Source organism: Odocoileus virginianus, chromosome 6, assembly GCF_023699985.2.
Source record: "Odocoileus virginianus isolate 20LAN1187 ecotype Illinois chromosome 6, Ovbor_1.2, whole genome shotgun sequence".
Classification (NCBI taxonomy): domain Eukaryota; kingdom Metazoa; phylum Chordata; class Mammalia; order Artiodactyla; family Cervidae; genus Odocoileus; species Odocoileus virginianus.
Window position 1 is genome coordinate 59,276,995 of NC_069679.1, and position 25,809 is coordinate 59,302,803.

Consider the following 25,809-nt stretch of genomic DNA (forward strand, 5'->3'; position numbering starts at 1 on the left):
CCTCACGTCCCACTGTTAGCTACATGGCCACACCCTCCTGCCAGGAATGCTGTCTTATTCTGGGTGGTCATCCACACATAAAAGCTGGGGATTCTGGTACCTTTGGAGGAGGAGAGAAAGGAATTCATGGGGTAGAGAAAGTACTTAACTCTCTTCCCTAGCCTCCATGGCACTAGGCACCACCCATGGACTGTGTCTCCCGCAGTAAAACTCACTCTGTCATCTTTCATACCTGGTGGCAGATTCTGCGACTGTTCTTTCACCCATTTTTGGAACCACCTGTTGTTCGTGGCCAGTTTTTGCCACTTTCCCATCTGTTCTAGGGAAGACTTAGATCAAGACAGGGAAGCAGAAAGGGCAGGGTTAAGATCCTAAGCAAAATGCTACCTCTCCAAAAGGAGTGGGTGCTGGATTACTCACCTCTGGAAGCAAAGAAACTGGAACAAACTACAACAATCCAATACCTTGAGAAGACACAGTATCAGCCAGGGAAACCTTTCCTTAGTGGGTTAGGATGCATCTGGGGACCTCCTTTTGCCCCCATGGTTCCCACCCCCAACCCCACCACGCTGCCTTGTGTAATTGGCATGCCTCCTCCTGGGAGCATCTCTCCAGCAGTGAACCTTCCTGTATTCCTCTCATGTCAGACTTTATAACCCTTGTAACACCAGCATCTGATACCTGGAAGTGAAGGTATGATGAATGAACCACTGAGTTGTTGGGTTATACCTACCTCTCAAAGAAACTAAAGCACATTTAACTTTCCATGTGAGCTATTGTAATTGATAAAACTACATGTGGGGTTTTGTTCCAGGGGTCTTTGCTGAGAGATGTGTCCAACTGTAGCCTTTTAAGATGACTTCTGGGCCACTTAGGTCATGTCAAGCATTAAGGATTCCTAATGCAGTAGTAACCAGTAAGATGTGTTTGTGAATGAGTATGTCCTCTTCTTTCTCTCTGTGAACATCTTACCAATGGGAAGACCTCTGTCTTGTCAAACTGATGGGTCATCACTCAGGAAAGAGATTTTAAATGGAAAGAATTTTAAAATGAAAATAAAAATGGACTCTGTCTTTTTTTTGGAGGTGGGGGGAGGGTTCTGTCTTGATAGTAACAGTGTTGAATGGTCTTGAAAACAAGAGAACTTTTCAGGCAGCTGCCTTCAAGACCTGGCCCCTACAACTGAGAAAGAAAAATCCTTAAGTGCCTGAGTACACAGAGGACATTGTCTATTTTGGCTCAAACTAGCGCAGATTTTTTTTCTCAAAATTAGGAAACAACGTGAAGTGGGGATTGAGAATATGCACTAGAGGAGAGGAAGGGGCAGGAGAATGGGAGCAGCTTACCGAAGGGAAAGTTTTCTTCTTTCCCAGATTTTATTACACCCTTGACGGCAGTTGAAAGTTAATCATGGAAACTACTGCCCCTTAGATTAGAAAAGGCAAGCCCTGGAGGATAGAAATGACCTCGGCCTCACAGCTGCTGCTCATTTTTCAATTTCCTGGCCTATCAAATCCTCTTTCAAACCTTGTCTCCTATGTGCGTGGTGGGGTCGGCTTTTTGTAGGAGAGTGGATGTAGATGTGGCCACTGGCCTCAGAATCCCATTTCCTGACGGATGCGCTATTCCTACGAGTACCTGGCCCAACTGTGCAGATCTTTGGGAAAGCAGTTTTCCGGCTAGCTTCATTCCAACAACTTGGATTCCCTTTATGACTTAGCAATAGTGTGACTGAGTGGAAAAGCCATCTTAACTCTTTGGGGAATCCTGGGAGTTTATAGATCTGCCTCACTTTAAAATGGCTTGACTGAGGATTTTATTGATTAGAGCTTCTCAGACTGTTAAACCTATGCTGTGCTTTGGGTCTACAACTGACCTTTTGGGACCCTGTAATAAATCGAGAAATAACACCATAAGAGAATACAAAACCCTTTGCATGACAAGGGCCTGATGCTTGGCCCTCTTCAAAGAACCTGGTCTCCTTCAGGACGGGTTGCCCATTCTCAGAAGGGAGCCCATGATGGCCATCCTTACCACCCAGAACAGACTGTTTTCCTTGGACCATCTCTTGGATATAGGCTTTTCAAATCAGACTTGTCACCAGCAAGCCCGACCACATCTATTTCTCAGGCCAAGGGAAAGCTACACCCCCATGGCCCCTTCAGACTTTCCATCTTTCAAGATTAGAACTCAGGGCATCATAGACGTTCTCACACATAGTGAAGCCAGAGAGTAAGGGCCCACTAGTGCCAACAGAAACAGAGCTGGGGAGAAGCAGGCTTTCTGCATGAAAGTGCACAGCAGTCGTGCAGACAGACGGGGCTGGGAATAAAGGGGGGGGCCCGGCCTTCCTTGGCCAAGTGGCTCTTTTCCATCCAATAGACACTGAATCCCAGTGGTGGCTATCTGCTTATCAAGCTCTGTGTTCATTTCTCAAACGGCTTTATCCGAGTCCTCTGGTTGAAAACCCATTTTCAGAGCCAAAATGAAAGCTGCAGAAGTGTTCCTGGGGCTAAAAGAATTGGAAAGAAATTAATTGGAATTTTGCCTAATTAAGTAATCTGGGGGGAGAGCAAGAGATGGATGTTGCGGCCTTGTTGAAAGTCCAAACAAATCTGTAAAAATGACTATAGAGTGGTTTGGTCAGCCGTGGTTTGTCGTATGTAGCAGTCCACTGTCAAATTTTTTTAACTTGTACGAAAGGTCCAAGGAAAGACTCTGTTGGTGGAGCTGGGGGTATTTTCAAATAGGAAATGTTTGTGGTTCTTATCTTTAAAGGTAATTCCCTTTTTAGTTCCAATCACAACATGCTCTTTTGTTTAAGTGAGGTTTTTCCCAGTCTTCGGCCAGAAACTGCATCTGTTAACAATCTTTTGGATTTTAAACTGAAGCTTTTTAAACAATGAACCATCTGACCACGAAAGGCATCTGGCCATGCTGTATTTGCTTATTGTTAACATGATTTTTAAACCCTGGGAAAAGTAAGGAGTAGGTCTTCAGAGAGGAGAAACTAAGATGGTATACACACTGTGTTATGGCAACAGCACTTACCAGCCCAGGCAGAAATTTTCTTTAGTCACACTTCTTGACAGGAGCAGTTAAAGTAGTTGTGTCACTTAACCAATCCTTTTAAGTGTCCAGAAAACGCTTTTTCCCTCTCCACAAGCTTCAGAGTTCACAAAGTCAGTGGATGGAATTAGAAGCTGTGAGCTATAGTAACATCAGATATTTGAGGCAAAGATCAGAATTTGATGACTGCACCTAATGTTTCCTCCATGCATTTCTGATCCCTAAGCCAAGGCTTAAGTTAATGGCTCTGGATTCTCCATATTACATTTCTGTATCTTTTGAGGTCAACTTTGGAGAAAGTGAATTTTTGCTCTGTTGCTGAGTTTGTTTGACTCTAGTTTAATTAAATCACTCAAGAACCTTGTCTAACTTGGCTGCAGTTGAACCTTTCAGCTTTGTGGGAGGTGCTGATCTGGTGCTAGGCATGTTCAGAAGACATCAAGGAAAAGTGGCTGAGAATTCTCCTGGTACCTTTCATTCACTTCCTTAATTCGGTTTGCATATCCTTATTGGATCCCTTCCCCAGTCTGCTCCACAAGAAGGAATTCTCCTTTACCACATACACAAAAAAAGCTGTGCATTATGAATGGTCCTCAGGATCTTTCAGATGCATTCAGAACACAAGGAGGAAGTGGTCTGATCAAAACAGGGATTTAAGGGAACATATGCTAGTAGTGGAATTAAAGACAAAGGAACCATCGGTCTTCTACAGGACTGTCAGACAAACCAGCTGTACCGCAAGGAAGTGGAATGTTGATATTTAATGGTCTGGTTGTTCCCAGTCTCTTGATGGAAAGTGAAGAGGGACAAGTTAGCTCTACTCTTCCTTGGAGAAGGCAATGGCACCCCACTCCAGTACTCTTGCCTGGAGAATCCCATGGACAGAGGAGCCTGGCAGACTACAGTCCATGGGGTCCCAAAGTTGGACACAACTGAGTGACCAACACAGTCCTTCTTTACCGTAATTATTTGAATATATGGTAGAATGAGCCTTAGGTTTTCAGGTGCCCACTTTGCTAGATGTTGGAGATTTGGGAGAGAGAGAAAACTAGATATCTGTAGCTGTTTCTGGACTTCTTTAGAAATACTGGGTTTGGTCTCTTGCCTTTGAGTTTTCACACTGATAATGGATTCCAGTTGGCCTTTGTGCTCCCAAGTGCTAAGAGGTTACAGAATGTGGCAGACTTAAAAATGACCAGAAATAAGACTGGCCTGTCTTTCTGACTTGGCTTCTCTGAGAATACATGAGGGAAGCACAGTAACTGAAGGAGAGTGGGTATCACTAGGTTCTGAAACTCCCTGCCTTGTTTACATGTTCCCTGGCTATGAGAGGTGAGGACTGAAGCAGTGAAAAAACAACAGACTTGGCGGATCTGGTATTTCAGCCAATGAAGCAGTGTAGCTGGCAAAGGGCTGGCTGGTTTGTCTGTCACCTTGATGTGTACTGAGTGTCTGGGGCAGACTGTTGACTAGATTCTGAAGGTGATTAAACAAGTCAGATTTCCTGGAGTGGATGGTCCAGGTAAAGCAGATGAAATCAAATTATTGCCAGGTCTTTCCATAAGCTCCATTCTACGGTAAGTAGGCTCCAGGGCACAGAGGAGGGCGCCTCCAAGCCTTGGGGTGTTCGTGTGTGATGGAGACAGAGTTCCTTCATCACTGTGACCACTTCCAGGGCTGTACCAACAAGGGAGCTGATGTCGTGCTTTCATCCCATCATCTAGAATGGGCTCCTTTTCCAACAGCTGAGCTGTGTTCACACACACTGTACAGTCTCCCTCATCACTTGTACTTTGTTCTTTCTCCCTTCTGCCAGTGCCTGAAAGGTCAAGTTTAGACTGTTGAGTAATCTGATCTTTACTAAACACAGTTTCTAGAGCTTGTTAGGAAATCTATGGAGAGGCTTAAACTTTAGAAAAATGAAGACACTGAGGGGAAGATTGAAATAACTAAGGTTTATTTAACCCAGAGAAGTCAGGTGAAAACACCAGCTCAGGCTGTTCACCCGGTGTCCATAGCAGTGAAACTGTGGTGTCTGTCACAATACGGCCAATTCTAGTTGGTAAAGAGCAGCTGCCTCAAGCCTTCCCAATAAAAACTCTCCTAACAATCTGCCCTTCCCCGCAAGGGCCAACCAGTCTTCCTTCATGATTCAGGAGCTTGAGGGCTAACTCCTGGCAAGACAGGTAGGGGACAACAGGACTCTGTTCCCACATTGCATTATTAGTTCCAGTTCATTGATACCCAGGTTATACTGTCAATAAATGTTTTGAACATTTGCCCAAGTATGAGATGCTGATAGATCTAAAGATGATGGCCAAAATCATTTGATAATATGTATCCAGAGCCTGGAACATGCATCTTCCAGGAGTTGGTCTCATGGTAGTGATGAAAGATACAGGCCAAGAACTATGTGTGGGGTGTTCTTTGCAGTGTTGTCTCTGAAAGCCAGTGATGGTCAACAACTTATAGGGGATGATTATATTATATGATGCAGCCATAACAGTATCTTGCTGCCACTGAAAAGTCAGGCTTTCAAAGAAAGTTTGAAGACCTGGGAAATTGTTCAGGATGAAATGAAGGTTTAACAAAAGAAATAAAACTGTAATTGGTACCATCAAAAATATGCAAAAGAAACTTTCTTTATCTATAAAAGTGGACAGACAGAAACTGTTGTTTGGTTGGATTGTGGGTGGTTTGTTTTGATTTTTTTTTTTCTTTATACAAATATTTCCCAAATGTGATAAGGAAGCTGTGGTACATATACACCATGGAATATTACTCAACCATTAAAAAGAATTCATTTGAATCAGTTCTAATGAGATGGATGAAACTGGAGTCCATTATACAGAGTGAAGTAAGCCAGAAAGATAAAGACCATTACAGTATACTAACACATATATATGGAATTTAGAAAGATGGTAACGATAACCCTATATGCAAAACAATAGTCATTATTCTCACTCTTACCTTGGGATAAGGTTTTTTTTGATGGTAAAAATAAAATTGCTCTTTTTAAAAAGATATGTACAGAATAGTTTGTCAGGTTTCAGTCAGAAAAGCAAGGCTACTAAGGGAAGCACATGCCGAGGGAAATCACACGCAGAGAGGTTAGCCCTTATGTAATCACAGAAACTAGCTAAGCACTCCCTGTAAAGCTGCTGCCTTTGCTTCTAATGCTGGAGCTTTATGTCCTTGGAGCAGGCAATTGGGAGGGAGGGTGGGGGTAAAGAGGGGAACAAGGACAGGCTGGAGTCCGCACGGACAGACTGACCCATGTGGCAGGTCCCACTGGCTGACCCTGGACTGCGTGTCCTGCATAAGCCTGAGCCATTAGTCATGGACTTCAACATCTACATGTGCGCGTGCGTGCGCACACGTGCACACACACGCCCCTAGCCAAGGAGGAGCTGTAGGAGGATCCAGGCGAAGGTGGAGCAGTTGTATACCTGCCTACCGATTCACACCAATGAGGTGAGCCAGCTGATAAAGGACAGTGCCTACAAACTACAAAATGGCTGCTGCTTCACTGCCACCCCGCACATCTTCCCCATTAGAGTGTCTTGTGGCTTGCCCTCCCTGAAACCTGTAGGCAGTGGTTCAGCCTAGACAGCTTGAACATTGCAAAGCCACTTCATATTTCTCTTTGAAATTAGGAGGGAAAATAAATATCATTTAAAATATAAACGGTGCTTGTGTTGTCAAGACAACGCTGGCATTTTTTTTTGTTTATTTCTTTAGCTCAGGGGTCCTTTATTTATTTACTGTTCCTTGGGAGGATTAAAACAAAAGGTGACTCTATAAACCACCCAGAATTTTTCAATACCATTTTTCTCTTTAAGCAGTGACTGAAAGCATGGTGATTCTTGGTCCTGATGAGATGGCTTCAGCTTTCTGCTGAGAAGTCTGCTGAAGGGAAACTAACTGTTTCTTATGGCCCTTTCTCCCCTAAGTAGCATAATCTCATAGCCAGTGCCCCATTTTCTGTCTTTATTTTCTTTTTGTTACAAAAGCCAGTGCTATCAAAATGAGCACCAGTTTTTAGAATTGGAGTCCAAAATTCACGGACTCTTTGTCTCTGCTGCTGCTGCTAAGTCGCTTCAGTCGTGTCCGACTCTATGTGACCCTATAGACGGCAGCCCACCAGGCTCCCCCGTCCCTGGGATTCTCCAGGCAAGAACACTGGAGTGGGTTGCCATTTCCTTCTCCAATGCATGAAAGTGAAAATGAAGTCTCTCAGTCGTGTCCAACTCTTAGCAACCCGATGGACTGCAGCCCACCAGGCTCCTCCGTCCATGGGATTTTCCAGGCAAGAGTACTGGAGTGGGGTGTTCTCTGTCTCTGGCAGCCCTTAAACCAAAGTTGTATTCCTGTCAAAGGCAGGTGGTTCATGAGGATTTACTTATCTCCTCCTCCTATAATCTCTTTGTTTAATAATATCATTTCGGGTACAGTTTTTCCTCCAATGTTACCAGTTCTATCATTCCAGCTGTGCCTACTACCACTTCTGCTGTGGGGTGTCCAGATGGTTCTAAACCCATAGTCTGTGTTTTCATGAACATTGACTCAGCTCAGTGAAGAAGTGGAGAACAAACTTTCCCATAGAATGAACCAAAGCAATCTTTCTTCTTTGGTACTTGGTGAAGTGAGTGAACAATTTCTGGATTCTTCTGTTGGGGTGTAGCCCTCCAGTTCTGTAAAGTTCTCTGTTTTTCAGTCTTGAGATACTACCAGTGAGAGGACTCCCCACCTCCCTTGGGGTGGATTGGCTCCAAAAGTTTTTCCGTTAATGGATCTGCCTGAAGTTTTCCTAAATTTTGTTTGTCCCTCACAGTTCTAATCTTTAGCATAGTGTGACTGACTCTGCTTTTTCCATCATAAATAGAAGCCAAGTAATAACTGTAAGAAAGACTTTGCATAGTTAAAATCTATCTAAAGGGTAATCTGAGAAGGCAGGGTACCCCACTTATTAGCTAACTGTGTGACTTGGGGCATATTTCTTAACAGCTCATGTCTCTCTTCTCTGTACAGTGAGATCAAATTTATAAAATTGTTGTGAAAATTGAGAAAATATGATTTTGAAGTTTTCGGAGAACTTGGGGCATGGCAATGTTAATGTTACCACTGACAATGTCAGTGATGGTGACAGTAATTGAAATAATGGTATGGACTGAGTTTCTATTCATTCACAGTCATGCTAGCCAGGGATTCAGGTCCATATTCATAAATAATGATACCTGGATTTCTTAGAACAGCACCTCTCCCTTAATTTCTCACAAGACGTTTCAAGGTGGAGACAGTAAGGTAGGAGGAGGCATTGTGAAGATAAGGGAAGAGACCAAGAAGGTCTTTATTGTGAGTGTCAGAAATTGTTAAAAAGAGTCCCTCCTTAATTAAGACGTTCTAGGGATTTTTGCCCTACTGATCAATGGGGCTGTCCCTTAACTTCTGGGTAGAACCCTGAATCTGATTTCAGGAGCATCCTTAATTTATGTCTTGGATGATGGAGGCCAAGAGGAAGTCAAATTCCACTCCACTTCCTTCTTAGCAGCACTCAGTCCCTGCTGACCTTGGGTAACCAGTGGAGATGCTCACATCATTGGGCTTGCCTGGCAAGCAGTCGTGAACACTACTTAAACTCTGGGAAGTGGACTTGTATGTGGGTCAAGCTGTGTTGTTAAATAAAATTAAGCTTCCTTCTTTGTGGCCTAGGAAAGGCAAGTGGTAGTAAATATCTTCAGTTTTCAACATAAAACAATTAAAGAATATTTTTAGATGACAACATTGCAACTTTTATTTTTGCAATGGGGGAAAGTCCCTTTGTAGTACACAACATCAAGAGGTTCCATTAAAGGAGTCAGTATTCCCAAATGAGTAACTTATTAGGTCAAAATGAACCGGATTTACAAGTTCTCTGCTCAGCAACAAAATTTGTTCAAAGTTGCAGCATTATAATCTAATATGCGTTCTAGCTGTTTGATTTCTGAAACTAAGCTAATAAAGCAAAGTGTCAGTGTTGAGGAAATAATAAAAGAATGTTTCAACAAAGTAGCAGATACTGTTACTATTAGGCGTCTTTTTATTGAAGTATAGTTGATGTGTAATACTACAGAAGTTACAAGTGTACAATGTGATTCAGAATTTTTAAAGGTTATATACTCCATTTATAGTTAACGACCCAGAGGGCTGGGATGGGGAGGGAGGTGGGAGGGGGTTTCAGGATGGGGAACACATGTACACCCATGGCTGATTGATATCAATGTATGGCAAAAAAAAAAAAAAAGGCTGTATTCCCTGGGATATATCGTCTATCCTTGTAGTTTATTTTATACATAGTAGTTTGTACCTCTAAATCTCCTACCCAGCCGGGTTCCTATCCCTCCCCTCTCCCCACTGGTAACCACTAGTTTGTTCTCTCTGAGTCTGCTTCTTTTTTGTTATATTTACTAGTTTGTTGTATTTTTTTAGATTCCACATGTAAGTGATACCATACAGTATTTGTCTTTCTCTGTCTGACTTATTTCACTTTAGCATAATGCCCTCCAAGTTCTATCCATGTTGTTGCAAATGGCAAATTTTCATTATTTTTTATGAATGAGTAGTATTCTGTTGTGTATATACCACATCTTCTTTACCTACTCATCTGTTGACGGACACTTGGGTTATTTCCATATCTTAGAAATTATAAATGATGTTGCCATGAGCATTGAGGTGCATGTATCTTTTCCAATCAGTGTGTTTGGTTCTTTTGGATGTATCACCATGAATGGAGTTGCTGGGTGATATGGTAGTTCTATTTTTAGTGTTTTGAGAAGCCACCATACGGTTTTCCACAGGGGCTGTTATTATTAGAAGCCTTAAGCTTAATTACCAGGGTGGATTTTCTGGCTTCCAATAAATTGACATTCTCTAAAATTTCTAAAAAATGAAAACTAGCAAACTTCTAATAACTTTCTCCTCAGTCATGTGATAAACTAGTTTATCCTGGTTGATTATTCTTGTGTGTGTGTGTGTGAAATCTTTTTATTTGCAAAAACATATAGAATATAATAAACATCTGTATTTAACAAATGCTAACATATTTTAATACCATGAATTTTAAAGAAAGGAATAAAACATCATAAACATTGTTGAAACGCAAAGGTGACCTCTATTCTGAAGGTGATATGTTTTCCTTTGCCCATTTATATATTTCTTTCTCTGAATATATATATCCATTGACAATATATATATGTCTTCATTTTAACTTCCATATAATGTTTCATTATATGAACATGCCACAGCTTAATTATTTTTATCCCTCTTTGAATAATATCTGTTTTCAAGTTTTCATTATTAAAAAAAAAATTGCAACAAACATCCTTGTGTATATGTTCAAAAATTTCTCTAGGGTAAGCACGTAGACCGAGTTGTTTGGTTTGAACATTTTCACTTTTAGTTGCTCTCCAAAGTGTTTGTAATAGTTTCTACCTGCAGCAAATTAGTTGTCAACCATCCAAGGGCTTGGTATTATTGGAGGAGGTGGAACTAGTGTTTGTATGCCCTGATCAACCACTTTACGTAAGTTTGAATGTTTTGGGTACAAGATACTGTCATTAAAGTTCTTCAGTTTTCTCTCGTATAGCTTAGCAAATCAAATTAAAGTACAAATTCCTGGAGTAGAAAATAAACATTTCATTTAAAAAAGAAAAACCCAAAGTTTAGAGAATGAAAGCATTCCACTCAAATGTCCATAAAGCTGGACCAAAGTACAAAATGTTACAAGTACCTAAAAATGGACAATTCCCTCAGCATTATGTTTATTTGGTTTGACTACAAAGGAAACTGCTCTGTGTGTGGTTCACTCTTCCTCTCCTCTAGACCTCTTTGCACCCTCAGGTCCAGACCCAGGGAAGCTGTGTTTCCATCTTTAGCCAGCTCTTGACTGATATATGCCATCATCAAACACAGGAAGTTCCTCTGAGGCACCCGCCAGTTCCCTGGCGGGTGAGTAAAGTGCAGGTGCAAAGCCAGCATGTCTACACAAACAGGCACAGTGGCTGGAAATGCACACTACTCGTCTCCTTCTTTTCTTCTAACCAGAGCACGCTTTTCTGGGACATCTCTTTATATAAATTATAAAAGCCTCTCCCCTTTCTTGTACTCCACAATTCCTTCAGAGACTAAGAGACTGAGATGGGTAACTTGGTGTTTGTCTATGCTCCCCACCTGCAGTCTGAGGTGGTTTCCATGTACAAGTCAGTCAGTTCACAGATTTGGAGATTGCTGGTTCTTCAGTCTATGATTCTTCACTCTGCTTTGTTCTTTGCAGCCTTGTGAAAGCAGTGAATATGTATCTGCTCTGTGGAGACCATCTCTCTTTTGTGCTTCCTCGTACTTGCATTTCTTCAGCGAGGAACACCCTTCATCCAAGGCCTTGCTTCCCCTCTAATTAGAGAACACCAGGGTGGTAGATGAAGGGAGAGAATGACCTTGTGTTTTGCATTCACCGTCTTTCAAACAAAAGTGAAAATAAATAGGCAACACATAGCTGAGACAAAGTAAGGCATCTTGGTTGGACAAATCAGTTAACATGGAGCCATGGGGAGTGTGGGTGGAGCTCTGTGCCCTGTGGAGCTCTATTTCCCCTCTGGAATGGGGGCTAGAGAAGCAAGCCCCACAGCTTTCACTGTACTTGTCACTCATGCCTGCATCTGTGCTGTGCTGTGGGAAGAACACTCTTGCTTCTGCTCCAGTCTCTAGAAGAGACTTGGAGCTGTGGGTTTGAATGGAGATCCTGGGAAAGCAGTTGTTCTCAGCTACCAGAGGGCAGCTATCTTTGGCTTCCAAATCTTAATTGTTAAGCAGTTTCCTTTTGACAGCTCAGCTGCAGGACAAAATTCCATCATGTGTTGATTGCAGAGTTTGGAATACATGACAATCTTGGAGCTCTCACTCTTTGTCGTAGGCTACTTGTCAACAGTACCATTGTGGAACCAGGGTTCTAAATGCAACTCCGTGAGACCCTTTGAGCCCCTTGCCTGTGTTGAAGCACATAGGCATTGGTCCATTGCATTTCCACAATTCTGCAATCTGCAGGTATAGAATTTCACACTGAACGAGAGTTCTCAGCAATCACTGCATCTCTGGAAAGGAGTATTGCTATATCTCACACATGAGAATCCAGAACTAGCCTCTTGTTCTGGTTATCACCAGCCCAGGAACGTGTAGCTCATGAGACAGTCCAGACCAACAGACCTCCTCTGTGTCAGTTTTCCTTTGGACTGTGGCTTCCTTCCTTGGTTAGTGGAGTTCACTGTGAATCACTCCAAACAGAATTGTGCAAAAAGATTTATCTTGATTATTAACTGTATAAACAACGAGGGATTGAAGCCCAGAGGACTTTGAGAAGCATTTGGAGGTTATAAATAACCTCACTACGAATAGTGTGGTAGTTGATTAGTGCTGTCTGCCATGACACATGAGGGGAGAATGTGGCGCGTGTAGTAGTTATGTACCCTCCTTATTCTTGAAGGTTCCTCCAGTGCCTAGATTATGGTCGTACACAAGTGTCACCTACCACGCTTCTTTCCCTTGGGTCCTCCCTGGTTTTCTTCAGTGTCTAGGTCCTATGACATAAAACACCACCCCAAGTCAGCCTGACCTCACCAGCTCCAGGAGACAAGTTTAGGAAAGACATCAGTAGAAGAAAGTATCAACTTTGGATGAGAGATCAAAGAAGGAAAAAAACCACTTTACTTGCGTTTTTCATATATATATTTATTTATTTCACCTTTTCACTAATGGCTCTAGCACACCTAATGTTATTGAATCCATGTTATGGTTGGTGCATTTCAGAGCTTCTTCCCCTTGGGAAGTAGAAATAAGCTTTGAGTTCCCAGTGTAAGTTAGAATGTGCCGCTGATAACTTCTGTGTGGGGTTCTCTTACACTCCAGAAACAGAGTACTGTGTGGGGCAAGTTGCAGTAGAAAGTCTGCTGAAGAATCCCAACTTGAAGTTAGTGTCTTAACTTCTCTTGTTACTCTTCAGTGCACTGTGGAACAACATTGACTGGAGCAGTCTCAGGATGCCATCCTTTTATCTGTCCCCATATTTAAGGAAAGGCAGTTTATGTTTCCTCAGTTACTAAGTTCTATTTGCCCACATCCTCACATTTAGACATTTCTGAGACAGTGTCATCTTCCAATGGATGCTTTTCTCTTTTCTTTCTCTTGCCAAAAATGCTGTTATTAATTCAGTTGTATTCTGAATTAAAGAGTCAGTGATGACTTAAAACCAGAGATACAGTTATGACTCTCCTTCCAGGGGACAGTTAACCCTGCTGTAGCATTTCTCACAGGCATCCTGAAAATGCTTCCCTGAATGGAACTTGCCTTTATGGGCTCACTGTTTCCCCCAATTCTCTTCATAGTTTAATTACTGTTTTCCAAAGTCCTCTCTTTATGGTCTCGTGTTAAGTGTTATACTGCAAATCATAAACACACTTTGATTGTTTTTCCAAGAGCAGGTTACAGAACATCAAAACCTGCCTTACAGCATTCTGAAAGCTGGTCTGATAGCAAATCTGGTAGCAAGATGTGAGGCAAAAAGGCCACTGACACCACTGATTGGATTTCCACACTGCATGAGGGTTTAGTGGTGTGTGTCCAAACATGTTCATTTACCAACCAGCTGGACTAAATCGTACCTGGGTCTACAACACTCCCAGATGACATGTGGGTCAAAGACTCAGCTCTTAACAAGATACATAGAAGTAATTTGTTTTAAGTCATAGCACACCTTTGCGTCATAGGCAGCAGGGAAATGTGGGCTGGTGTCGTTTCTGAAAATAATCATCGGAGCCTTTTTCTGTGCCATGAAAATGAAGGGAAATTGTCATTTAAAATTGGCTTCAGATGTTGGATTTACACTGATTGAGATGTTTAGGCCCTAATCATTTTCCATGCCATGAAGTGCTTTGCCAGAAAAGTGACTTGTTAAAATAAATGAAATAAATATCTCGTAGTTTGGAAAATGGGCTGTAAAGTCTCAGCTTTTAGTTCTAGGTGAGGATTGTGGCTATTTTCTCAGCTATATTAGCACACAAAATGCATGTTCCCTAAGGATCCTGTAGCATGTGACTTGTAAGATTTCAGTTCTGTAAGGTCAGCCAAGACTTTTTCAGGAAAGAAGAGGGTGTTGGAACAGATTGGGCCCCTGAGCTGTTTAAGAAACGCAGCTGGTCTTCTTACTGTTGAAGTCACACTGTTACTCTTTGTTTCATCGCTGCTGTTCCCACAGAGAGACTAGACTCTTTAAAGTGGCACTCTTAATTTTGGAGAGAATAAAAGTGATAGCTGGCTGAGAAGCAGCACAAGCCTGATTTTATTTTATTTTTGAATAGTGGTCAAGTGTAGTTTTCTTTCTGGCTGGGGGTGGGAGTGGGGGAGTGGGGGATGGGTCTAAACTCACTGAGTTGACCACGTTATTTTTGGTGAGGAGTGAAAGAAATTCTTAGACATATTCCAGGGGACTTCACTGGTGGTCCAGTGGCTATGATTCTGTGCTCCCAATGCACGGGTCCCTGGTTCAGTCCCTAGTCAGGGGATTAGATCTTGCATGCTGCAACTGAAGATCCCATGTGCTGTAACTAAGACCAGTGCAGCCAAATAATTAATTATGTGTGTGTGTGTGTGTGTATAAAAGAAGTGTCCCAGCTATTTGACCAGCAAATTTCTGGGAAGGATGGAGAACCAGGTGCATCTGTGGATATAATGGGGGAGGGGTAACATAGAATAGTCTCAGTGGTTTCAAATCAGTCTCAGAGATGCATAAATAGAAACCATGCCACACAGACTAGACAAGGCAGTGGAAGCAGGCAGAATTGAAGTGAAGTGGTAAGGAGGGGGTATGTGTTTTTCATCTAAAGCTTTCAGCTTTCCAGGTAGCACGAGTGGTAAAGAACCCGCCTGCCAATGCAGAAGATGTAAGAGATGCAGGTTTGATCCCTGAGTCAGGAAGACCCACTGGAGAAGGAAATGGCAACCCACTCCAGTATTCTTGCCTGGAGAATCCCATGGACGGAGGAGCCTGGCGGGTTACGGTCCATAGGGTGTGACTGAGCATGTACGCACAAGCATTTGTGTGATTTAGATGTGATGAGTCTGGTGCAAGGTGTTAGTCATACAGCTTGGTTTCCACATTACACCTGTGTAGACTGTGTCCTCTTCAACCAGGAAGTACTAGTCATCTTTTATTTTGCTAAATTGTGGTTTCATTGAAATGCCAGAAAAAAAAAATACTGAATGTTCTGTCTATAGCACTCTTCAGAGTAATCTCTACTTTTCACTATTTTTGAGCTATTTAACAAAACTGCAGATTTTTTTAAAAAAACTGATCACAGTGCAAATGTTCTTGTCCATTGAAATGTCTTGTGTCTAATGTAGTTGCTTATTGCCCTATTGACTAGTTTTGCATCTATTTGTAAATTAATATCTATATATCTTTGCTAACAAAGTTTCTTTTGAACCTGTTGTAACATCTTACTGTTTCTCTCTCATTTACTCATGAGTTCAACAAAATCTTTTACTTGAGTCATGCCGAAACCATGCCATTTTACTTTAAAAAAATTCTCCTTTGTCAATGCAGAATTTTAAACTTAGAAGTGATAGGGGGCTACCTTATTTTAAGTAATCTTAGATCTTTAATCATATATTAAATGAGTACATGATATATGATAGTGTCTAGCCCTGTCTGGGAAAACATGCCTTGTCTGTCAGTTTTACTGAACTTTATACCTGCATCCACTAGAGCAAGGGAAGAAGCAGAACTCAGGAAGTCAGAAGAGGTGTCAGGCTTCATACATGGAAGAAGTTCCTATGATGTTTGAAGAGGTGGATGTACAGGAAAGGAGCATACGTATAATCAGTGAGCCTGGGTCCTACTTCATTTCTGTTAAGTTATGTTTTAGAGATGACATGTCCTCAATCTTATAAGAAGAAAACTGATTTTACTATTGAGTTTATGGCAAACTTTGTTAAAGTATGTATGCTTGATAAAATACAGACTGTCCATGTTTACCTTTGTTTCCTGGATCTCGTATTCTATATCAAACATGTCTCTTGTTGTGGCCCATCAGGAAAGCAAGAACTTGTTCATTCTGCTCAGATATCTATCTCAGCTGCCCTCTGAGTAGAGACTGTGTAGAGTGGAGCATCACTGACAAGCACATTCCTTTCATAGGAATTCAGATGCTTTATATTGGAGTTATTTTTCCAAGTAGCAGACGTGAGAGTGTGATGAGTGTATGGAAAATTTGAGACTTTTCTTTCTTTTTTTTATGAATTGAGGAAGATAAACGTTTGCTGTTCAGTCACTGGAGAACTTTTGGCCTGGTTAGGAGATGACCCTGGGAGGACATAATAGCTTTTTTTTTGAATCAATTAAATATTTGCTGGGTTATTGCTCATAGGAGAAATTAGACTTAGTCCATATAGTTCCCAAGGGCAAAACTAAGGCCAACAAGTTCTTGGAGTTCCAAGGAGACATCTGCCAATTCAGAATGAGGTGAGTTTTCTGACAGTCAGTGAGAATGCTGGTTCCAAACAACTCTGGGCCCTTGAAGCCTTCTCTCAGAGAACACATGATCGATCACCTGCCGATGACCTTCAGTAAGGAATCCCTGTGAGGAGAAACTCAAACTAGGGTGTCTCCAGGGTCAAAGACATAGCTATATAATTACGCGATGGCTTGCCTTAAAAACATGCAGATGTTTTAAAGCATGAGGAGAAATGAAGAAGAAAGTTTGCTCTTCTCCTGTGATTCTAAATGCTAAATATGAAAGCTACTGCTATGGAGAGTCACCCTCTAGTCTTTCTAGAAAATGACTGACATTCTGAGGCTCAGGAGGAGGTGTTGGATTTCCTGGCGGATGAAGAAGCTGCTGTTCTGTAATCGTTCTTGTGTGGGCCCAACCGGATTTTGGCAGCAGTTACGTTTGATGTGTAATTGTGGCCGTGGCCAAAAAATGTAACCAGGGTTGGCAGTCCCAGGCACCACATGACTCTCTTGAACTGTGACAACATAGGAATTACGTTTTGAAACCCACTGCCTGTGTCTGGCAAACTTCAGACATAGGATATAGTTTCAGCCCACTGCTAAGGGTCAGAGATGAGGGTTGGAAGGACTGAGTGAAGCAACTGTCTCAGGAATGCAAGTTTGTGGACCTACTGGGTTTTCTTTTCCTGATGAAAGAAGAGCAAGAGGGAAGAAGTTGGAGGCAAATATCAGGATTTAAAAGACCTAATGATTCTGTGCTATTTTTTAAAAATGAGATTTCAGGAAGCAGCAAGCTTGGTAAGAAGGTAGACTTTTCAGGGTCTGTTCCATCTCTTGCAAAAGTGCACATTACTGGGCAAATCCCACACACTTTATGTGCTCATCCAAACTTATAACTGGGATTTACTGGACATAGAGTGGCTTTGAGGAGAAGAGAAAGCATGGAAAACAGTTGGTGATCAAGTAAGAATTTTGAGAATTTTGATGTTCTCCCACCCTCTTGAGAGTCGAGCTTAATCTAGCACAGAGGTTGGCAAATCATGGCCTGTGGGTCAGATCTGGCCAATAGCCTGTTTTTGTAAATGAAGTGTTACTGAGACAAGGCAAGGGCCCACTCTCTTTAAGTGTTATATATAGCTGCTTTCTTTACCACTGAGCCACCTGGGACGCCTGCCAAGCAGGAGACACGGGTTCAATCCCTGGGTCAGGAATATTCCCTGGAGAGGGAAATGGCAACCCACTCCAGTATTCTTGCCTGGGAAATCCCATAGACAGAGGAGCCTGGCAGACTACAGTCCATAGAGTCACAAAGAGTTGGACATGACTTAGTGACCAAACCACTATCACCATCGCTGCTTCGCGTGTACAAAGGCAGAGTTGAATCAAGTGGTTGCAACAGACTGTGGTCTACAAAGCCTAAAATATGTATGATCTGGCCCTTTACAGAAAAGACTGGCTGTTCCATACTTCATCGTGGCCATCTTTTAAGAAGATACTAATTATACTAGTACTGTTGAGCTAGAAGGGAAAGAGTGTTGTTGTTCAGTCACTCAATTGTGTCCGAATCTTTGCAACCCTATGGACTGCAGCACACCAAGCTTCTCTGTCCTTCACCATCTCCCAGAGCTTGCTCAAATTCATATTCATTGAGTCGGTGATGCCATTCAACCATCTTGTCCTCTGTCATCCCCTTCTGCTCTTGCCTTCAAACTTTCCCAGCATCAGGGTCTTTTCCAGTGAGTTGGCTCTTCACATCAGATGGCCAAAGTATTGAAGCTTCAGCTTCAATATCAGTCCCTACAATGAATATTCAGGACTGATTTCCTTTAGGATTGACTGATTTGATCTCCTTGCAGTCCAAGGGACTCTCAAGAGTCTTCTCCAACACCACAGTTGAAAAGGATCTATTCTTTGGCACTTAGCCTTCCTTATGGTCCAGCTCGCACATCTGTACATGACTACTGGAAAAAACATAGCTTTGACTAGACAGACCTTTGTCGGCAAGGTAATGTCCCTGCTTTTTAATATGCAGTCTAGATTTGTCATAGCTTTTCTTCCAAGGAGCAAGTGTCTTTTAATTTCATGGCTGCAGTCACCATCTGCCGTGATTTTGGAGTCCAAGAAAATAAAGTCTGTCACTGTTTGCATTGTTTCCCCATCTATTTGCCATGAAGTGATAGGGCAGGATGCCATGATCTTAGTTTTTTGAATGTTGAGTTTTAAGCCAGCTTTTTCACTCTCCTGTTTCACCTTCATCAAGAGGCTCTTTAGTTCCTCTTCCCTTCCTGCCATCAGGGTGGTGTCATCGGCATATCTGAGGTTATTGATATTTCTTCTGGCAGTCTTGATTCCAGCTTGTGCTTCATCCATATAGCAAGGCTGTCCACAAAATATTTCCCCCTCTTCCATCCTACCTGCTCTTCCTCTCACCCACATTGGTATCTGTTTCCTATCATTCAAGTTTATTAGATGCCACACACCATGGAGACACACCTAAAGAATAAAATTTTGACCTGTCTGGCCCTTTCTGCCTAGAATTCTATAAAAATTCTAATTATAGAGTGAATTTATTTAACAACTGTTGTATTGATTAGTCTATGGGGCTGAGCCCATTAAATCCAGAATAGGAATGACAATTCAATGCAACAGGTGACTATTTTGATCATTAACAAGGGATAGAACTTCTTGAACCTGTATGAGCATAGTGAACATGTTTTCTAATAGCATTTTCTTTAAAAGTGGAACAGGTTTTATTAATATTTAGTTGCCTTTGTCCTGTAATGAACATTGTCAGAATGAAGTTTACTTTGTATCATATGAAGCAGTACCTTTTTGCCATTGAGATTCATTTAGTTAAACCTTTATATAGTGCTACTGTTTTTCAGTTGATGGTACTATTGTGTATCACTAGAAGATTTTTAGCCAATCTAAATGGTGAGTGTCTTTCTTTCCTACCAAGTATTATCCAAGAACCTCATGGGTTTGTAACTGAATGGAGATTTATGGCTGTAGTTGGCCAAGTGCATGTTGCTCCAGTCTGTGATTTGTGGTCTAGGGAACAACCACAGAGTGTGTCCTTTACAATTGATTGACCTTTGCACAGCCTATTTTGGGCCTTCTAAGCGCATCTTAAATGAAAAACAATACCAGTTCTTACATATTGTTACTTGATCCTATTAAAAATTTGTCCTGTGGTAATTTCAAAAGAAATATTCTTTACAATAAGACTTAATACTTAAACTGCACTTTGAGACCCACTTATATCACTAAAGACTTCTGATGCTACTAAGAAATTGCAACATAATAAGTGTGGAAATTTTAGAACATGTTAGCATGTTTCAGCTACGCAAACCTTATCCCAGATCACACAATTTATTTGTCTGTAGCTGATATTAGGGTTAATAGAAATAGAAAATCCAATAAGAAGAAATAATTAGAGAAATGTAAAATAATTTTCTGTAGGGAGCAGAAGGGTGCCCTGGTGATGGAGAACAGACACACCCCAAATATTGCACAGTCTTGACTGGATATAGTTCACGTAACACAAAACATTAGAAAAAGCAGAGCTCTTGTCCTAACAGAACTTTCAAACTGATGCTTTCAAACTCCTATTTTAATTGTGAAAATAGCCCTTGTTCTTGGTAAAATGAAAGTGTGAATTGTACAGAAGTTTATAAATAAAAGACTTTTTCTACTACCCTGATACCCAGGGGTAGCTGTTGTTACACTTTATTATGTCTATTTCCAGAAATGTTTGTGTGTAGTGTATATATTTTCTCTATAGATTGGAGATCATATTTTGAATCACTTTTCCCTCCATAATATACTTGGTCTTTTTTTTTTAAGATTTTTTTTTTTTTTTGGATGGGGAACCGTTTTTAAAGTCTTTATTGAATTTGTTACAATATTGTTAATATTTTATGTTTTGGTTTTTTATTTTTGTCCACAAGGTGTGTGGGATCTTAGCTCTCTGACCAGGAATTGAACCCATACCCTCATGTGTTGGAAAGTGAAGTTTTAACCCCTGGACCATCAGGGAAGTCCCTACTTGGTCAACTCTACTTCATTCTTTGCTACTGCTACAAAGTAGTTTATTCAACCACTTCCCTTTCATATACTTAACTCTATTTGCTAATTCAAACAGTTCTGCAGTGAAACAAATCTTTGTAATATGCATCTGTGCAAGTGTAATCATAGGCTAAATTCCTGAATAGACTTACAGAGTCAAAGACTGTGTGTTTTAAATGTGAACAATTACTGTCAAAATTTATGTTCAAACTACTACAAATTTTTGTTGCCCTAGTAACAGGGACTTAGAATGGCCATAGCTAGAGATCCTGAAACAGTATCATCATCATCCTAGCTAACATATGTTGAACATTTCTGTGTGTCTGGTTCCCAGAGATCTTCCCTGGTAGCTCAGCTGCTAAAGAACCCGCCTGCAACGCAGGAGACCCCAGTTCGATTCCTGGGTTGGGAGGACCCGCTGGAGAAGGGATAGGCTACCCACTCCAGTATTCCTGGGCTTCCCTTGTGGCTCAGCTGGTCAAGAATCCATCTGCAATGTGGGAGACTGGGGCTCAATCCCTGGGTTGGGAAGAGCCCCTAGAGAAGATCTTCCCCTGGAGAAGGGCTTCCTGAGAACAGCTGCCCACTCCAGTATTCTGGCCTGGAGAGTTCCATGGACTGTACAGTCCTTGTGGTGGCAAAGAGTCAGACACGGTTGAGCAACTTTCACTTTCACTTTTTCATTAACTTATTAAATCCTTAGAGTGACCCTATGAGGTAGGCACCATTTTACAGAAAAGGAAACTAAAGCTGAGTCACACACAGAAATTACTTACCTTTCCTGCCAAAAGTCATTTAAGTTAGGGAGTGTTTGAGGATTCAAATGCCTGTCTGTTGATGGTGGTAGAAGTGGAGTACAATTAGCTTGGATTGAAAAAGAGATGATAGTGGAGTGAGAGACAGAAGTGTCAACAAATAAATAATGCAAATTTTATTCTTAGGGGCAAAATGATACTGAGAAAAGCAAATGCACTGTTGAGCATTTAAAGAGGATGGGGGAGGAGCTCTTGAATTTTTTTTATTTTTAGTAGCCACTGACCAGCGATATGGAGTGAAAAATGTGCCAGTTGGAAATGAAGTGAGGTTAGAAATAGACTATGTATTTCTTTACCTTTTAGATGAATTGGTTGATTAGAGCCCAATTTATGAAGAAAAAAGAAAAAATTCAATGTTCTTGAAGGTCCTTTGCACTGTACAAATTCCCTTTTCGAGTGAAGAGTTTGTTTAGAATTTTGAGATTGTAGGAGCAAAGTGGAAAACCGAGAAAAGAGGTTAAAGCTGCATTTTAGTACAGGTTGAAAGCAAAGGCAGAGTGTCCATCCAGCAGGAAATTTTGTCCATGAATACACTTATTGATGCCTATCAAGCTACTAAGGAAATAGGATGGGTTGGATTAGAGAGATAATAAAATAATTAATGTTGAGATTTTCCCCCTCTAATTACCTTAGAAAGGAAGTAGCTGTTGCAAGTTAAAGGTTAACTGAGTCACTGAACAACATAATTTTTTTAAATTATTGACTTTAGACATTGAGCACTCTAAATATATTAATAGTAACAAATGATGTTTCACATAACATCTCACTGTTAGAGTCATGTAGAATCTTAAAGCTTCTAGGTACTTTGAAAAGTCTAGTCTCACCTCTTAATTTGAACAGAAGAAAAACAAGACCTGAAGATCTTCAAACTTAGCGGTAGGTCCTAATTAAATAAACCAACAAGTAAGTTCTTGAATCTCACCTTTGCATGGCCTATCTGGTCATTTTTCCACCATACCATCTCTCTGAATATAAGTGATGTTTGCAAATATTCCCGGAAAGCAATTATCAGTGTAGAATTTAAGAACATAGAATGTTTATACCAATTCAATATCTAATAGACCTTCTAAAGAAAGGCATATAACTTAAATGCTTATTATGTTTTCAAGAAGAAACAAAACTGGATATTAATATGAATTATCCATTCTGTATGTGGAATAAAAAGAGCATTTAATGTGATTGCTACAACTTGTATTCGCATGGGACAATGTTCTCTAAGTGTCTTTAAGAGTTACCTACTATTTGTTTTAAAAGAGAGGAAAAGCAGTGTTTTTAAAGACTAGAATGAAGGCAATATCTTTGCTTATTTTCCATTAGAAAATTTCTAATGGAATCAGTGAAGTAGGTAGCCAGAAGTAGGGTTAGATGTATATCGTTTAGGGATGGTTTTGTTTATAATTTCAGTGTCTATAGGTGGTCAGTGCCATGGGCTCATCTTCAGCAGCTCTTGAGAAGTCTCCATGAAGACAGACTGTAACATGCAGTGTGTAACAGACAGGATAACAGGTTAGGGAGAAGCTTCTTTGTACTGTCTGCATGCACAGATATAAAGATAGATGAGGTGTTGACAGAGGAGCAAAAGAATTCCCACAGAAAGCCTGGAGAGAAGGTTCAGAGGTAGCCCGGGTAAGACATCAGACCTTAGAATAATATTCAGAAATGTTGAATGTAGCAAAAAGTAGCACTAAGGTTTAGGGAAAGGTGAACTCATTTTCATCTGCTAATCATATCTGAGTCTCTTACAGTGAAGTGGTGAAGAGTGAAAGAGCAGCTTTGCACTCAATGTGTATTGCTTGTGATTAATCTGAGGTCTCGTTTTAGGAAAAGAGGTTGTCACGATTCTTCTCACTGCCACTGAATTTCCAGCAGGACGACCTTTAGCAACTCATCTGTACTCCCTTTGCCTCTGTTTCCTCTTCAGCAAAATGAGTGTGATGACAGCTACCTCACAGGGTAGATTAAATGAAGATCGCAGTGCTTAGCACAGTGTTTGATGCATGGGAAGAAGCTCTGTGTGTGTTAGGATATTGCTGCTGCTTCCGTTACAAATACAGTGATACGGTTTGTACAGGCTTGTGGATTTTTCCACTTGTTTCTCTAGAACAAGTCTATAGAACCAAAACAGATGGCTCAAAGGATAATATGTGTTAGAGGTTGGTAAGGCATAGGATTTCGTTTCCTTCCAGGAATATTATGCAAGTTACCCTTCCATCAGTGATCCCTTTCATGGACTTCTTAGGAGAAAGTCTCCCCCTTGGCAAGTCTTCATGTCCAATGCTCTTTAGGAGACCTCGGAGAAAAATTAAATCCAGCTCCTTTTGGCCTGTGTCTCTGTGTCACTGGAAACTCCAGCAGCCACACAAAGGAGGGGGAGATTTGGTTCACAGGTATGAGTTTGTCTTGGCTACTACTGCAAACACACATCTGTAGAGCACCAGGGAAGTACACGGGGGAAACTGAAGATGCGTTGCTAAAATGAAGGACTCCGAGGATCACCCTGCTGGGGATATAGTGATAACACTTCGTATTTTTACGAGAAGCTTTCACATACATTAGCTCATTTGATTTTCTCAGCACTGAGGCATGTAAAATAAAAATGAAGCTTTCTTCCCCTAATTTTGACTGCAGAATCTAGATCTACTCTTAATCCACTTACATTATTTTAAAAGCATTTTCAAAGTATAAAGAGTTTTCTCTGTGTATTAATCTTAAGCTTCTAAAATGATCTCTCTTCTGTAACCATGAGTGTTAAACTTACAACAGTCTGTCATGGGACCCCAGACGTGGGACGTGATTTTGTTGTAGTTTTGGAAATTTGCCCTAGTTTGAGGCAATAGAAAGATCTGGCGCCTTCTATTTCATTTTATAGGTTCAAATACCATTGAATATCACTGTGGGTTTTGGCTTGCTGAATACCTTGGTAGCAGTAGGGTTTTGCTAACTTCAGTATATCATTTTAAGAGGAGAGAAGGGTTCAGCATTTATACTCCCATTGTAGCTGTTTTATTAACATGTTAAATAATAATCAGGGGCTGTTCTAAAAACTCATCAAATTTCCTTAGCTTTTAAAAGCCATGAAAGTGAAATCCAGTCCAACTTCAAAGCCTCTGCTATAGCCTTTGTCCCCGTCATCTGGCTTGTTCAATCTCCAGATGAAATTCATGCAACTCCCTGAGTTTGGATATCAGTTACTACCAGCCTTTAAGGCACCCGTGAGCAACAGTTACTTTGTCCCCTTCTTGTGACTACTTAAAGAAGAGTTTTGAAATTGTATCTTTTATCTCACCAGAGTAGGCCTGCCTAGAAAGATTTGTTTAGAGAAAGTTTGTTTCTTTTAAGTAAAGTGCAGGACTGAAATTAATAGCCCTGCCTTGAAGCCATTATTCCAAGGATGGGGATCCAGACACAGTAAGTCTGTAGTAGCTACTTCATTGTCCAGTGCGGCTGTGTGTGCCTAGACCAGCACTTCTCCATGGAAACAAGAGGTGTCACCTGTACTAAGGTGCTCTCTGAATGTGAAGTTAGAGAAGAGCTGGAATTTTCCCCTTCAGGTTTGTTTTGTCACACAAATGACTTAGACCCATACAGGTTTGCATGGAAGTCTCTCACCACAAGGCCATCTTAAGTGGACTTGAAGCTCTGAGGGGACAGAAGCCAGTCACCTGATTCTGAGGGGAGGTGTGGGTTCCGGTTGACAAAGATCTCCCATCCACAGAAGCCCTAGGGACTCTGGTGCTGACTTCAAGTCACCCTGGTTTATAAGATGCAGCGATTTAGGAATGAGTTCCTGAATTCCTTGGGTTTCAGTTCTCTTCAGCTCAGATAATTTCTTCCATTACTTTTTCGCAAACTCACAAGCTGTCATGGCATAAGGACTGGACCTGGGACTAATGTGTGTTCATTTTGTTGCCTTCCATGCGATGTTGGGCTTTATTTTACCTCCTCATCTGAAGCAGTACCTAGTTTTGGTCACATCAAATGAGACCCTTCTTTAAAATATTTACTGTCTGCTGGAGCCTGAATAAACCAACTGCAAAAGTCTAGTTAACAACAGGCCAAATCCCACGGTCATTTTTAAAGACAACTTCCCCTCTTTTGTGAGTTTCATCCAGACATGTAATCTGGCAGTAGTAGTGTCTTTAGCACCACACAGAACCTAGAGGTCCTTTGTCCTTGCATTAAACACAGACCCCTTCCCAATGTTACTGCTCCCCTGAAAGAAGACAGCAGCATCATAACTGTGTGTGGCCAAGCTCTCATTTCATCTCCCCTTGCTTCCTGGTTTGGAAAACGCGCCCTTTGTCATACCTAATTCTGACT

The 25,809-nt window shown here is 41.2% G+C and overlaps 1 protein-coding gene across 3 annotated transcripts in view; it reads left to right on the forward strand.

Moving 5' to 3' along the window:
* DAAM1 (dishevelled associated activator of morphogenesis 1) overlaps window positions 1-25,809 on the forward strand; it is a 180,625-nt gene that overhangs the window by 99,301 nt on the left and 55,515 nt on the right. The gene's annotated exons all lie outside the window — the stretch shown is intronic.